Source organism: Lissotriton vulgaris, chromosome 11 (assembly GCF_964263255.1).
Source record: "Lissotriton vulgaris chromosome 11, aLisVul1.2, whole genome shotgun sequence".
Lineage (NCBI taxonomy): Eukaryota > Metazoa > Chordata > Amphibia > Caudata > Salamandridae > Lissotriton > Lissotriton vulgaris.
The window spans coordinates 139,542,376-139,557,291 of NC_141699.1; the positions used below are offsets into that span (position 1 = coordinate 139,542,376).

Genomic DNA, 14,916 nt, shown 5'->3' on the forward strand with positions numbered 1-14,916 from the left:
CTGCTGTATCTTTTCCTCTCCATGTGCCTTCTTCCCCTCAGACATAGCACCTCTCTTATGTTCTCACTTCCCTATTCACTTCCTTGGACACATCATTTATTCAGTTAATGAATGTCCTCTAATAAAGTATCCTCTGCTGTACATTACAGGGACCATATAGAGAGGAATGAGACCAAAAGATGATTCCTTTGTAATGTAAGAGATCGCTATGGTGTCTTGTAACATCCTTTTAATGTGCAGTAGAGGGTACTTTATACCTTATAATACATAGTCACACCATCACAGTTCCCATAAACTGCCTAAATCCTTGGTGGTTTTCGGTTTCATATGAAGGAGATAATATGGTTGCAGACATGAGAAATAAAAGTGAAATCTGTAGTTTGAAAGTAAGCGTACCAAAAAGCAGTTCGAAATGTCGTTACAAATAGTTATCAGAATCACCTTAGAATATGTGGAAACATGCAGAGACATTCTGTCTTACCTCCAATCACCCATATTGTTCAAATAATAAACATCTTGCCATATATTTTTCCTTTCAACTGATCCCTGATTATTTTAGAAAAACAGATCATAAGAACATAAAAAGATAGTTATTATTTTCATTATTTATTAAACTGCAGCTACAGTGATACTCTTTGATCTACCATTCACTCTCTCTGCTGGCTCTGGCAGCAGGCAGTATGACATAACTACTCACCTGTAAACAGTTGTGCAGCTATGTCATTTTCTTATTCAGGCGACTAGAGACATCACAACTCAAATGCAATAAGAAAATTGAACATGACTTATCTACACTACTTGCCGGACAGTAAATCCAATTACAAAACCGCTCTTAGAGACTATCATGTCTCCATTAAACAGGTCCAAAGCGTGTTCTTCACTGACAAAATTAATTCCTCTGACCGTAGCTCCCATTCTATCTTTCAGATTGTGGAATCCTTCCTCTCTCTGCAGTCCGGCCACAGGGCAAATGCCCTGTCCCAAAAGCTGTCTGATAGGCTAGCAACGTTCAAGACAAAAATCGCTTATATCCAGTGATCATTCCCTGCTCTGCAGGAGAGTCCTCCTCCTGTCTGTCATGTGGATCCTGACAGCCACAGCAACAGGCTTCTCCAGTTCAGTCCTATCTCTTTAGAATAATCTAGGGAAGCCACTCTGAAATGTAAATCGGGCTCCCCTCTGGATGCGTGCCCCCTACTTTGTTAGCGGTGGCAGTACATGTTATCAGTCCTGTGATCAACCCCATTTTCAACCATTCTCTTTTTTCGGGATCTTGACGGCTGCTTGGAAACTGGCTAAAATAGTCCCTCTGCTCAAGACGCCGACATTCGATCCCAACATCTTTTGCAACTAAGGGCCCATTTCACTTCTACCGGCCTTAACTAAAATGCTGAAAAAACTGGTTAATGCTCAGCTCTTTGAGTAGCTAGAGCAAGACAACTTGTTACATCCTAGTCAATCTGGCTTTCACCCCCAACATAGTACAGAATCAGCAGTTCTGGAGATCTCTGACGATATTAAATGGTGATTAGATTCGGGGAAAATGCAGTCTTGATACTTGTTGATCTTTCTGCCGCCTTTGGCACTGTCCCACACTCTGTCACCCTGCACTGACTGTCTGCCGTGGGTGTGGGAGGTACTGTGTGGGATTGGTGCAAATCCTTCTTGGACTCTAGAGGCCAATCGGTTTGGCTCGCCCCTTTTTCCTATGAGGACAAGGCAGTTAATCAATTGGTCCAGCAGGGCTCTTAGGTAAGACAATTTTTAATGTCTTTATGTCCCCTCTGGCCTATGTAGTTAAACAATTTGGGTGTATAAATCATCTTATAGGATACCCAGTTGCTCTTTGCCTTCAATGGATCCCATGCCCTAATTGCAACACCTTTTACTGACTACTCTGCCTCCAATCGAAAACGACTCGCATTCAGTCAACTTGCGTGTAAAGCGAAGAAGACGGAAATGATCCCATTTGAATCACATGTGTCTAACTGGTGGGCAGATCTTTTGCCCCCTGCACTGCTGGCCCCGCCCCCTCCATCTTCAGTAGTTAAAAACTTGGGGGTGAAGCTGTACACCGTCCTTTCCATGCTGCCGCAGATCTCTGCGGTGGTGGGCCAATGTTTAGCTATGCACCACACTCTGAAGAAATTCCTTTCCCTCCTTCCTCTGGAGATTAGGAGAGTGGTGATCCACACGGTGATCACCTTGCACTTTGACTACGCTAACACGCTCTATTTAGGAGTTGGGGAGGCTCTGCGGAATCGCCTGCAGGTGATCCAAAATGCAGCAGCTAGGCTACATTTGTGTCTACCTAGGCGTTCTTCGATCTTGTTGGCCCTGAAAGCCCTCCCTTGGCTATCTGTCATAAAATGGATCCAATTTAAAGCTCTTGTTCCTATTCACAGAGCAGTGTATATGTCCAGCCCTGGTTAGCTGGCTAAGAGTTTTACCCAGTATCTCTCCTCCACAGTGCTGTGCTCTGCCTGGCTTCTGTTGATTCCTAACTTTAACTTTAAGTGTGTCCAAAGGGGTTGTAAAGCTTTCTCTTTTCGGGCTGCTAAAGTATGGAACGAGCTGCCATGAGAATTGCATCTGATCACCCTTGAGACTAAATTCCACAGAAAACTTAAAACTTGGCTTATCTCTGTGTGGCAGTAAGGCTGGTGATTTTGGGCGTATACCACGGGGCTCCTCCCGTTAGCGACGGGACACTCCTCGAAGTAGCTGTGCGCTCTATAAATCTCCCATTCATTCATTCATACAGGAATCCCAGACTCCCATGTACTGTAACTAAGGCTCCAAGTTTTCAGTTTTTACAGATTTTTACAGACACAGACGAAAAACATCTATTTTCCTGTCTCTGTCAATCATGAACGCTAGCTCAATAACTGTGGTGATTGACAGAAAGGGGAGGTTAAAAATGTAAAACAAAATTCTAATGAAGGTCACATTAGAACAACTTTTGCACGATGGTAATTTTAAGTCATTTGATTCTTTAGCAAATGAGTTTGGAATTTCCTTGCTTCAAAAACAAAATTATATACAGCTTAAAACTTGTCTTCAAAAAATTCTTGGAGCACCTCCTTATGTTCTGCAAATTTCACCTCTAATATCTTATTTATCTATTTGGGGGAAATGTAAGGGAGTTACATCAGGAATATATAAAATATTCACATCACAATTATTCTCTCATCCCATGACTAATCATCTTAAAGACAAATGGCAATCACGATTATCAATTGCTGTTAGACGGGCCGGGAGGGTCGGCCGAGGATAAGGGGAGAGGTCTCCGGGGAGAGCCGTCTCCAGCGATCGTACAGACAAGTAACTTCCCCCCCACAGACGTACACCACACAAGGATAAGGTTCAACGATACTTTATAAGCAATTCTTTAAGTACGGTAAAATGGTACAAGGAGGTCTGGACTCAGGGGTCCCCTCGGTTCTGGTCTCTGGATTGGGAAAAGGGTAGCGGGACAGTCTTGTTACCAATCAGGTAGATGAAATAGCTCACAATCCTCGAGCTCGGCGTTCTAGATGATCGGGCCGCGGCGGAGCCAGCAGGTCCCGATGAAGGTGGTGATTACAAACGGTCCGCGGCCACGCCAGCAGGTCCCGACGACGATGAAGGTTTCAGAAGGTTGCGGCAGCGCCAGCAGGCAGGACGATAGTTCGTAAGGCAGGGCTACGGCAGCGCCAGTAGTCCGTCAAGGATGAGTTCTTCGCTGCGTCTCTCGACTCCAGGATACAACTGCCTTCCTGCTCTGGAGCTGCCCCAGTTATAGGTCTGGCGCCCTTTGATGTCCGGACCCTCGCACTTGGAGGTCGGGAGGTCCGGGATGAGGGAGTCCAGACACCCAGCGGGGGGGTGGAGCCAGCGCCCGGGGAGGCTGGGGGCGATCGGCACCTGGCGGGGAGAGCTATCGACACCTCTTTCTCCCATTGACCTGCCAAGTAGTCCGCTCACCTCCTGGGTGGATGGTGGTGCCGGGATGTCGGGGCCTGGCCAGGCCCAGGGTTAGGGTCGATCGGAGGCCAGGCGGTCTCGTGGTGCTGTGTCCAAGATGGCGCCCAGGCCGGGCGAGAGGGCCGGTAGGGAATCGGGCCCATGAGGTGGAGATGTTCAGGGGCAGGGGTCCCATAGGAGACGGGAAACGGGTGGTTGTTGCGTGTAACATCTGAGGAGCCGGGCTCGGGCCTGGTCGTGCGGGGAGGGAGCAAGCCCTTCGTGTGGCCTGTCCAACATGCGTCCCCCCCCAGCTGAAGGCGGGGAGAGTCACCCATCCTCTTGGGGACTCTCCTCGTCGAGGCGGAAAAAGCGTGACAGGCCATCTGCGTTGGCGTGGTCTTGCCCGGGTCGATGTTCCACAGTGAAGTCCATCCCCTGCAGGGAGATGGACCAACGTAGTAGCTTCGGGTTTTCCCCCCGCATTTGCATTAGCCACTGCAGGGGCCGATGATCGGTCTGTACCCGGAAGTGGGTGCCGAAGAGATATGGCCGGAGCTTTTTGAGGGCCCACACCACGGCGAAGGCCTCCCTCTCGATGGTGCTCCAGCGTTGTTCTCGGGCCAGGAGTCGTCTGCTGATGAAAGCCACTGGTTGGTCAAGTCCTTCGGGATTCAACTGGGAAAGGACTGCCCCAATGCCATGGTCGGAGGCATCCGTTTGGACGATGAATTCCCGACTGTAGTCGGGGGCCTGGAGCACAGGGGCGGAGCTCATGGCGGCCTTCAGCTTCTCGAAGGCCGCTTGACAGTCTGGGGTCCAGTTGACCTTCTTTGGTTGGTTTTTGGATGTGAGTTCCGTGAGGGGCCCCACAATGCTGCCATAGTCCCTCACGAACCGCCGGTAGTAGCCTGTGAGTCCCAAAAAGGCGCGGACCTCGGTCTGGGTGATGGGGGGCTGCCAAGACTGGATGGCAGCGATCTTGAGTTGCAGAGGGGCCACCAGACCGCTTCCCACCTGGTGCCCGAGATAGGTCACGGACCCCTGGCCAATTTGGCATTTGCTGGCCTTGATCGTGAGGCCAGCTCGTTGGAGGGCCTGTAGCACTTCTCGGAGGTGGTGGAGGTGGTCGGACCAGTGGCGGCTGTACACAGCGATATCGTCCAGGTAGGCGGCGCTGAATTCTTCAAGCCCCGCCAGGACCTGGTTAACTATCCGTTGAAATGTTGCTGGGGCATTCTTCGTGCCGAATGGCATGACCTTGAAGTGATAGTGGCCATCAGGGGTGGAGAATGCAGATCGTTCTTGGGCTCGGGGTGTGAGACCGATCTGCCAGTAGCCCGCTGTCAGGTTGAAGATGCTGAGGTAGCGGGCAGCTCCCATGCGGTCGATTAGTTCATCTGCCCGGGGGATGGGGTGCGCGTCTGTTCTGGTGACCGCATTCAAGCCCCGGTAGTCGACGCAGAACCGGAGTTCCGGCGTGGTGCCGGGGGCGGCTGCTTTGGGGACCAGTACCACTGGGCTGGCCCAGGGGCTGTCGGAGGGCTCGATGACCCCGAGCGTGAGCATCCTGGCCACCTCCTCTTGGATGCAGGCCCGTACCCGATCTGGTACGCGGTAGGCCCGATGGCGGATAGGGGGACTGTCTCCTGTGTCCACGTCGTGTATGCACCAGGGGGTGACCCCTGGGGTGAGGGAGAACAGGGTTGCGAACTGCAGCAGGAGGTCTCGGCATCCTTGGCGTTGCTCCAAGGTGAGGGCCTCCGAGAGTCGGACCCCGTCCACGGAGCCGTCCTTCTCCCGAGTCCGCAGGAGGTCAGGGAGGGGTTCGGAGTCCTCCTCGGCTCCATTGTCCGTTGCCATCAGGAGGCTGAGTTCTGAGCGCACAAAATGGGGTTTCAGTCTATTAGCGTGGAGGACCCGGAGAGGGTTCCGTGAAGATTCCATATCGATGAGATAGGTGACAGGGCTCTTGCGCTCGATTACTTTGAAGGGCCCCGTCCACTTGTCTTGCAGGGCGCATGGTTCGGTGGGAGACATTACCCATACTTGTTGGCCGGGTTCAAATTCGATGGAGGAGGCATTTTGATCGTACCACCTTTTTATGTCCTCCTGACTGGCCTCCAAGTTTGCTTTTGCCATCTCTCTGAATCGTCTGGTCTGGTTGCGGAGGGTTAGGAGGTACTTGAAAACATCTGGAGGGTTCTTTAGAGGGGGCATTTCCCAGCCTTCTTTGACTAGGCTGAGCGGCCCACGTACCGGGTGTCCATACAAGAGTTCAAACGGGCTGAAGCCGAGGGACTTCTGGGGGACTTCTCGGTAGGCAAAGAGAAGGCACGGTAGTAGCACATCCCACTGGCGACGGAGGGGCTCTTCCAACCCCCCAATCATCCCTTTGAGCGTGCGGTTGAACCGCTCAACGAGTCAGTTTCCTTGAGGGTGATAGGGGGCCGTGAACCGGTAGGTGACCCCACACTGCTGCCAGAGGGACTTCATGTATTTTGAAATAAAGTTTGTGCCCCGGTCGCTGACGACTTCTCGGGGGAAGCCCACGCGGGAGAAGATCCCCATCAGGGCCCGGCCGACTACCAGGGCTGTCACAGTTCGCAGGGGAACAGCCTCGGGGTAGCGGGTGGCGTGGTCCACCAGTACTAGGATGAACCGATGTCCCTGTGCTGTACGGGGGTCCAGGGGTCCCACAATGTCTATCCCCACCCTCTCGAACGGGGTGGTGACCACTGGAAAAGGTTGCAGGGGTGCTTTCAGCTTGCGGCCGCTCTTCCCGCTGGCCTGGCACGTGGGGCAAGATCGGCAGTGCTGGAGTACATCGTTCCTCATCTTGGGCCAAAAAAAATGGGTCACCAGGCGACTGTAGGTTTTATCCTGACCCAGGTGGCCAGCCAGGGGGACATCGTGGGCCAGGTTTAGCAAGAAGTCTCTAAAGCGGAGGGGCACCACTAGTACTCGACTGGCCCCTAACTCCGCGAGTCTCTGTTCGCTGTACAACAGGTCATTGTCCCAATAGACCCAATGGGTTCCGGAGGTATCCCCTGCGCTCTGAGCGAGGGCTTGTTGGCGGAGTCCCTCGAGGGAGGGACAGGTCCTCTGCTCTTGGCGAAACTGTTCTTGGGTGGGCCCCCCCTCCTGACGCCACTGATCCAGGCCGGGAAGGTCCTGAGGCTGAACGAGCTCCTCGGGAGTTTGTTCTGGGGGGACGGCACGGTCGGTGTCTTCTACTGGAGCGACCGGGGGAGGAGGTGCCGGCCATTCAGGTTCTTCGGGTCTGGGGGTGGCACGGGCAGCCATGGACCGGGTGGTTACGCACGCCCTGTCCGGGATGCCCAACATCCCCAGATGCTCTCTCCTCTCTACGGCGGCCCACGGGGAACTTTCAAGATCATTTCCCAGGAGACAGTCTACGGGGGCGTCATCTCGGACCGTCACTTTCAACATGCCGGAGACTCCTCCCCACTCGAAGGGGACGCAAGCCATCCGACATAGACTCTCCGAATTGTCGGCTGATCGGACAGGGCAGAGAATGTTCGGCAGGATCTGTTCTGGGGTCACCAGGTGACAGCGGACGGCTGTTACACTGGCCCCGGTGTCACGTAGGGCTTCGGCCCGGCGTCCATTAATGTTCACCCATTGACTGTACTTCCGGGTGTTGGCGGGTAGGGGGACCCGCGGGACCATGTCTCTTCCCCCTAGGCATGCTAGAACCATGGCGGCTGGTTCCCATTCTTGGTGTTCTTGCTCACATTCCTCATGCTCTTCGGAGATTTGTTCTTCCCCCAGGGCGGCGGCAGCCATCTGGCGGGGTCTCGGAGTCTGGCTCTGTGGACAATTTGGATCGTTTGCGTAGTGGCCGACTCGCTGGCATCGGTGACATGTGACATTGGCTCTGTATCCCGGCCGCGCCGGGGTGTTGCCCCGGTTGGCCGGGGGTGGGGTGCTGGTAGCGGGAGCGGCCGGGGCGTTGTCTCTTCCTCGTCCTTGGCCCCCTCCTCCTCCTCGGGGACGGTGCTGACCGTGGTGGTTCCGGTTCTGTTCATGGGACCCATTTCGGCCCACTCGGGTGATTTCCCACCGGTCAGCCTCGGCGGCGAGCTGCCGTGGATCAGTCAATTTACTGTCGAGGAGGTGCTGCCTGAGCTCGACGAAGCAGTTGTTTGATAGATGCTCCCATACCATGAGATTGAAAAGTTGCTCGTAAGTCGTTACGTTGCTTCCCTTGATCCAACCCTCGAAGGCCCGGCTGAAATAGTTCACGTATTCCACCCAAGTTGTACCCGGGATCCGGGTGCAGTCTCTGAACCTCTGGCGGTACATTTCGGGTGTGAGCCCATAGCGGGTGAGGAGGGCAGCTTTCATGTGGTCATAGGAGGTCATCAGATGGTCTGGAAGCTGTAGCAGGGCATCGCGGCCCTCATTGAGGAACCTCCCCCATAGACCGGCTCCCCAGTCGCTTCGATCGATCCGGTGGGAGGTCATAGCGATCTCGTAGGCCTTGAACCATTGCTGTATGTCGTCCTCTCGGAAATATTCTCGAACAACATCCTTGGGGATGTGTACCTTTTTTTCTGTTGCCCCCGGGGTGCGCGGTTGCTCGGGCACCCCTAATTCTTTGTTCTGCTTGCGTAAGTCTATCTCAGCTAGTTTGCGCTCGTGTTCATACGCCAGTCTCTTCTCTTCGAGCTCTCTTTGTCTCTGCTTCTCTTCCCGTTCTTCTCGGAGTCGCAGATGTTCCAGATTCAGTTTTTGTTCTGCTAATTTGAGTTCGCCATCCATTTTGAGCCGGGCCATTTCTAGTTCATGTAGTCGGGTTCTTTCTCGTTCTTGGATCTCATCTTGCGAGAGACCCGTTCTTCGCTCCTCGGGAGCCGTGGTGTCTTTTTCTGCTGCTGCGACATTTTGGACCGGGGGTCTGACGGCCCCGGTTTCTGCCCAAGACTCAATGGCGTGCTTGAAATCGTCTTTAGTACTCAGACCGGTGGTAGCGATACCTAGTTCAATGCAGAATTGTTTCAACTCACGATGGCTGTATTCTTCCAATTTCTCCATCTGGAATTTCTCGGTGGATCCGCTTTCTTTGGTTGTCATTGTGATTTCGTCGTGGGGTGAGCTACTCTCTGTACGATTATGCGTTGATTCGGATCGCGCCGCTGGCCACCAATGTTAGACGGACCGGGAGGGTCGGCCGAGGATAAGGGGAGAGGTCTCCGGGGAGAGCCGTCTCCAGCGATCGTACAGACAAGTAACTTCCCCCCCACAGACGTACACCACACAAGGATAAGGTTCAACGATACTTTATAAGCAATTCTTTAAGTACGGTAAAATGGTACAAGGAGGTCTGGACTCAGGGGTCCCCTCGGTTCTGGTCTCTGGATTGGGAAAAGGGTAGCGGGACAGTCTTGTTACCAATCAGGTAGATGAAATAGCTCACAATCCTCGAGCTCGGCGTTCTAGATGATCGGGCCGCGGCGGAGCCAGCAGGTCCCGATGAAGGTGGTGATTACAAACGGTCCGCGGCCACGCCAGCAGGTCCCGACGACGATGAAGGTTTCAGAAGGTTGCGGCAGCGCCAGCAGGCAGGACGATAGTTCGTAAGGCAGGGCTAAGGCAGCGCCAGTAGTCCGTCAAGGATGAGTTCTTCGCTGCGTCTCTCGACTCCAGGATACAACTGCCTTCCTGCTCTGGAGCTGCCCCAGTTATAGGTCTGGCGCCCTTTGATGTCCGGACCCTCGCACTTGGAGGTCGGGAGGTCCGGGATGAGGGAGTCCAGACACCCAGCGGGGGGGTGGAGCCAGCGCCCGGGGAGGCTGGGGGCGATCGGCACCTGGCGGGGGAGAGCTATCGACACCTCTTTCTCCCATTGACCTGCCAAGTAGTCCGCTCACCTCCTGGGTGGATGGTGGTGCCGGGATGTCGGGGCCTGGCCAGGCCCAGGGTTAGGGTCGATCGGAGGCCAGGCGGTCTCGTGGTGCTGTGTCCAAGATGGCGCCCAGGCCGGGCGAGAGGGCCGGTAGGGAATCGGGCCCATGAGGTGGAGATGTTCAGGGGCAGGGGTCCCATAGGAGACGGGAAACGGGTGGTTGTTGCGTGTAACATCTGAGGAGCCGGGCTCGGGCCTGGTCGTGCGGGGAGGGAGCAAGCCCTTCGTGTGGCCTGTCCAACAATTGCTTATAGTGATCAAGAAAGGACGGATTTGCTGCTCAATTTAGCTAAAGGTACAAGAGAAGCCAGATTAAAATTCTGTTTATTTACACTACTTCATGATTGGCATTGGTCTCCAGTAAAACTGAACAAAGCAGGATTACTTCCACATACTAATTGTTGGAGATCTGATAGCTATGGCTGCGATATCATACATATTTTATGTAGTTGTCCCTTGATTCAATCTTATTGGAACTATATTGGACAGACGTTATGTCGTATTATCTCATTGCAATTACCACTTTCACCTTCAACAATTATTTTGCATGATTTTAGAATATTTCCACATCTTTCTAAACCTCAGAGTAGATTTATGCACACAGCATTAGCCACTGCTAAAATTTGCATACTTAGATTATGGAAATCTCAATCTCCACCTTCTCCAGAAATTTGCCTTACAGCAATGATACAAACTGCCTCCCATAAAAGAATTATATATAATATAAATAATCAGCTGGATTTGTTTAATCAAATGTGGGCTCCTTTCCTCACCATGGAGGATTTTTCTGAGAAATCATCCTTCTATTCTACCTCTTTACAACACACTTCTTCAACTTAACTCATCTATTATACTTTATTTTCATTTCTTCTTCTTCTCTATTACAATTTATTTGCTACTGTTGTTAGATATATTTGCAGCTCTATTTTTCAATGTTACTGATATTATATTTAGATCATAATAGATTTAGGCTTCCACACTTAGACTGATGACATTGTCTTCTTTCACATTATGTACATATAGCTTTCTTATCCTCTTATTTTAATTTTATATTGTATAGTATAGATATTGTCTGATTTGTCACGATCCATGGCTTTCTCACTTTCAATGCAATGTTTTACTGATGGTGCTCTTCAGTTAATGAATGCCTGAATAACTTTATTGTATAATAAATCATATATTCTCTATATTCTCTTTTTCATAACATATTGGAATAAGATGTTTATGTAATTTGGTATTTATTTCATGGATGGATTGAGATAGTGTTATATTTATATATGAAATTGTCTTTAAATATGAAATGCTAATAAAAAATGATAACACAAAAATTCTAATGAAGCTTAAATCGTTGCAGTAATACAGCTGTTTAAGCTGGCCTACAATGTACATGGTTTCATATGACTGCATTGTACTGTAAATGGCTTAAACTCATTGGATATTCTAACATGAGTAAACATTTGTCAGTTAAATAAATGTGGAAATATACCCACTGCAGTTTATTTTTTACACTCAGCACAAAATAAATATGGATAGAACCAGATAAAATTAGCAAAAAAATAATATGAATAAATACGGACAGGAAAGTTAAAAAATATATATATCATAAAACCTGGGAGCCCAAATTATAACTAAATGACCAGAGCTGGCAAGTAGCCAATGGGCGTGCAAGACACCTTCAATCAACCCGTACCATTTAGCCGACATGTTGCATTCTGCACGCTTATCAAAAGATTTTGGGGGGCCAGGTCTCCAGTTTTCTGCAGAGACTGCTCTAGTTCTTCATCAGCACACCCATCTCGTTAGAAAAAGAAACAACTTACATTTGAAAAAGACTGCTATCATATATGACTTCACCTAATGGCTACTGCTGTTGCCCATCTCATGGCGTTCCTAGTTTAGTGACAGATAAATGTATTTTACAAGGAGCGCGCCCCCTGAAAAGTGCAGGGCCTTGGCATACATGCCAACTGGCCAGATTCTCCGGGAGACTCCCGAATTTTAAAAGCAAATATGGCTTTTTTTTTACTTGTCTCCAGCCTAATATTACCCCAATTCAATGTTTGTGATAGAGGAAAATAAATACCCCCCTTTTTTGTTCCACTAACTCCCTCATTCCTGTTTCGAAATATTGGCATGTATGTCTCAGGCAGGCAGCTCTGAGACTAGTAAAAGCGAAATTCTAACATTGTAAACAAATCATTTAATCTTTTTTCGTCGAAAAAATATATATTAATGCATTGTACAATGTAATCTGGTGCTCATGTAAACATACCTTTGGGCCGAGTTCGCGCTGTATGAAAAATATCTGCCCTGTGCCTGTTTAAGAGGCAAGAGCACGTTCTGCTTTTGTCACGACTTGGGCCGAGGAACCTGCAGGCCGCCGGAGTCCCTGGGCGCCCGTCACCAGCTGCATAATGTTACGCGGGCTATTTTTAGACGCTATTATGCATGGGAGCCTACGTCACTGCCGAGTGCCAGCCTGCTCGCTGTTCGCGCGCCGCACGTGCTGCTCCAGGGAGAGCCCGGGGTGCCGCGCGGCGCAGACAAAGCTGTAATTAGTCGTCTCAGCACCGGGTCGCCGCACTGACGACTGAGCTATAATTAGAAACTGGAATTTGTCTCGTTATATTTTTGCCGAGTTACAGTGAAAATGTCGATCCGTAAACTCTTACAACACTGTGCTATTTATGGGTGATATGTTTTTTGAGGTGTTGAATAGTCCGATACAATAATTGATCCACAGCTATTAATATTAAACAGAAATATTTATTTTGAATTTTGCTAATGGCGACTGAATGTTAATTTAAAAAAATGCAAGAATTTAATTTCACAATAAAAATGAAGAAATTCAATAAGAAAAAATAATGATATTATGAAATAATACAAAGGCCCATAAGAGAGGTCGCACACACAACGAATGCAACCTAGCTTGAAACATTCGCACCTATTCAAGCTACGATCGTGGATAACAGTTGTTCCCAGTCTTTGCTGGTTACTAAGGTTTGAACAGATTTACACAAACATGGCTTGAAAGTAGAAGTTTACCGGGTGGGTCGAAGGGGTAAACACTTTTGTATATCTCTGTCACTGGACAAGGCCCACCGACCAAAAAAAAAAAAAAACTAGGGTCATATTTACTAGGGAACTGTCGGAGCGCGGCGTTATGCCAAGAAGGCTAACACCACACTCCCTACAGTTTCCAAACGCAGGAATACGGTGCACCCCTGCCTTTCACTTAGCGCCGGCAGTAAATGTATGCGCCTAGCGCCAACGCTGGCACTCTTGCACCATTGTGTAAGGGTGCCAGCGTTGCAGGGAACAATTGTTTATATGGAGGAAGGTGTCCCTTCCTGCACCTAAACATTCAGTAATGGTGTTTTGTAACGTCTGTGTGTGCTGCAAAATGCAGCACACATAGAAGTTGCAACTCATCCTTACTGCATATAAACAATCAATGGCGTTTTTCTGTTTCTATGTGTGCTGCACGATGCAGCACACAGATACATAAAAAATGAGGAGAAGTAAAGGATTTTTCCTCGTTTCGCCATGTTAAGACCAGGATTTTCCCTGTCTTAATTTTAGTGCTGCCCCTTATTTACCCACCCTTTTAAATATGGAGCAACGTCAAAATCAATGGGTATTGCAGTGGAACGCCCACTGCAAAACCCATTGCACGCCCCTTTCACGCTAAGTGTAATGTGAAAATGGGCTTCCTGTGACATCTGCTGAATCTTGCAGGTGTCTGATGACTTTCAAATTTTGAAGGCCGTGTGAAGTTGCTGATCAGTTGCCAACAATGGTAACTTGTTTCTGGTAAAAAAAAGTGCCATTCTCTTGGCAACAGGAGGAAAGGACATCATAAGTATAACTTGCAACGCCATAGATTTCGGATGTCATCAGTGATGTAGTATGTGAGGTCATAAACAGTGCATTACAGCGGTGCAAGCTATACTTATGTCAGTAACATATAACTGGCAAATGTTCGTTTTTTGTTGTTGTTTTTTAATGACACTTTTTCAGTGAATTTTCGTTTTTTTAACGTAAGTTGTAAATCTTGCTACCTTCCTCAAATATGACTCCCCTTTAAACTTTGTTTTTTTTGTGAATTTGTATTTACGATAATTTTACTGCCAAATCCCCTGTCACGCATGGCCTCACACATGGTGGGGGGGGGGGGGGGGGGCGGGTTGGCTGAAGGGCCTGAGGCCAGGTCATGCACACTACCCCCTGTGGGCAGCCAACCTCTGCAAGGGCTAGGGGGTCAGGGTATCTCTACCCTGTACCCTTCTTTATGATTCTAAAAATATTTTCAGGACACAGCAACCGAGTCCTGTAGTCGCGGCTGCAATGTTTTTTTCATGTTGAGGCTGCCAGTCACATCGCTTGGACTTCCACTGACCTGACCAATGCGACTTCACATTTTTGTTGTTATTTTCCCCGCTGGACAGATATCTACATTTCTAAACTTAATTTCTCTGTACCAGTACGGTGCCTGAATTCCACCAAATCACAAAAGGCATTCTTTCTGAGTAAAGATCTAGCTTTCTGCCAAATTTGGGGAAATTATGCTCAGCCATTTTGTCTGTCTCATTGTCCTAGTATGTCTATGGAAAATGCATGGGGAAAAGTGCTTAGGTACCCCTACATTTTCTCTTCCTTTGTTTAATGGGTTACCTAAAACTTTCCAGGAATGAGCTGAGGTGGATTAACTTTCTTTTGTATGCTAAGTTCCTATGGAAACTCTGACTCACATATCACTACAAAGTGTGTGTGTGTGTGTGTGTAATACAATTAACAAAAATGCAGGTTTTTCTTTCAATGTTACTTGCTACCATTTACTGTGGAGTAGAATATAGGGAATATACATTTGTCAGCCTAATGTGCCTAAAACATAGGGCCCATGTAGCAGAGGTGGCATGCAGGGGAACCCATAAAATATATCCTTTATACTTAATATTAGTTGAGGATGTTTAGTGTTCATTTTAACTGCAATGTAATACAATAAATGTGGAGTGTTTTGACTAAACGTGTATAAAAGC

General features: G+C 49.2%; 1 protein-coding gene across 8 annotated transcripts in view; it reads left to right on the forward strand.

Annotated features, from left to right (window-relative positions):
* The window catches only part of PITPNM2 (phosphatidylinositol transfer protein membrane associated 2), a 1,044,200-nt gene that overhangs the window by 742,427 nt on the left and 286,857 nt on the right, over positions 1–14,916 (forward strand). The gene's annotated exons all lie outside the window — the stretch shown is intronic.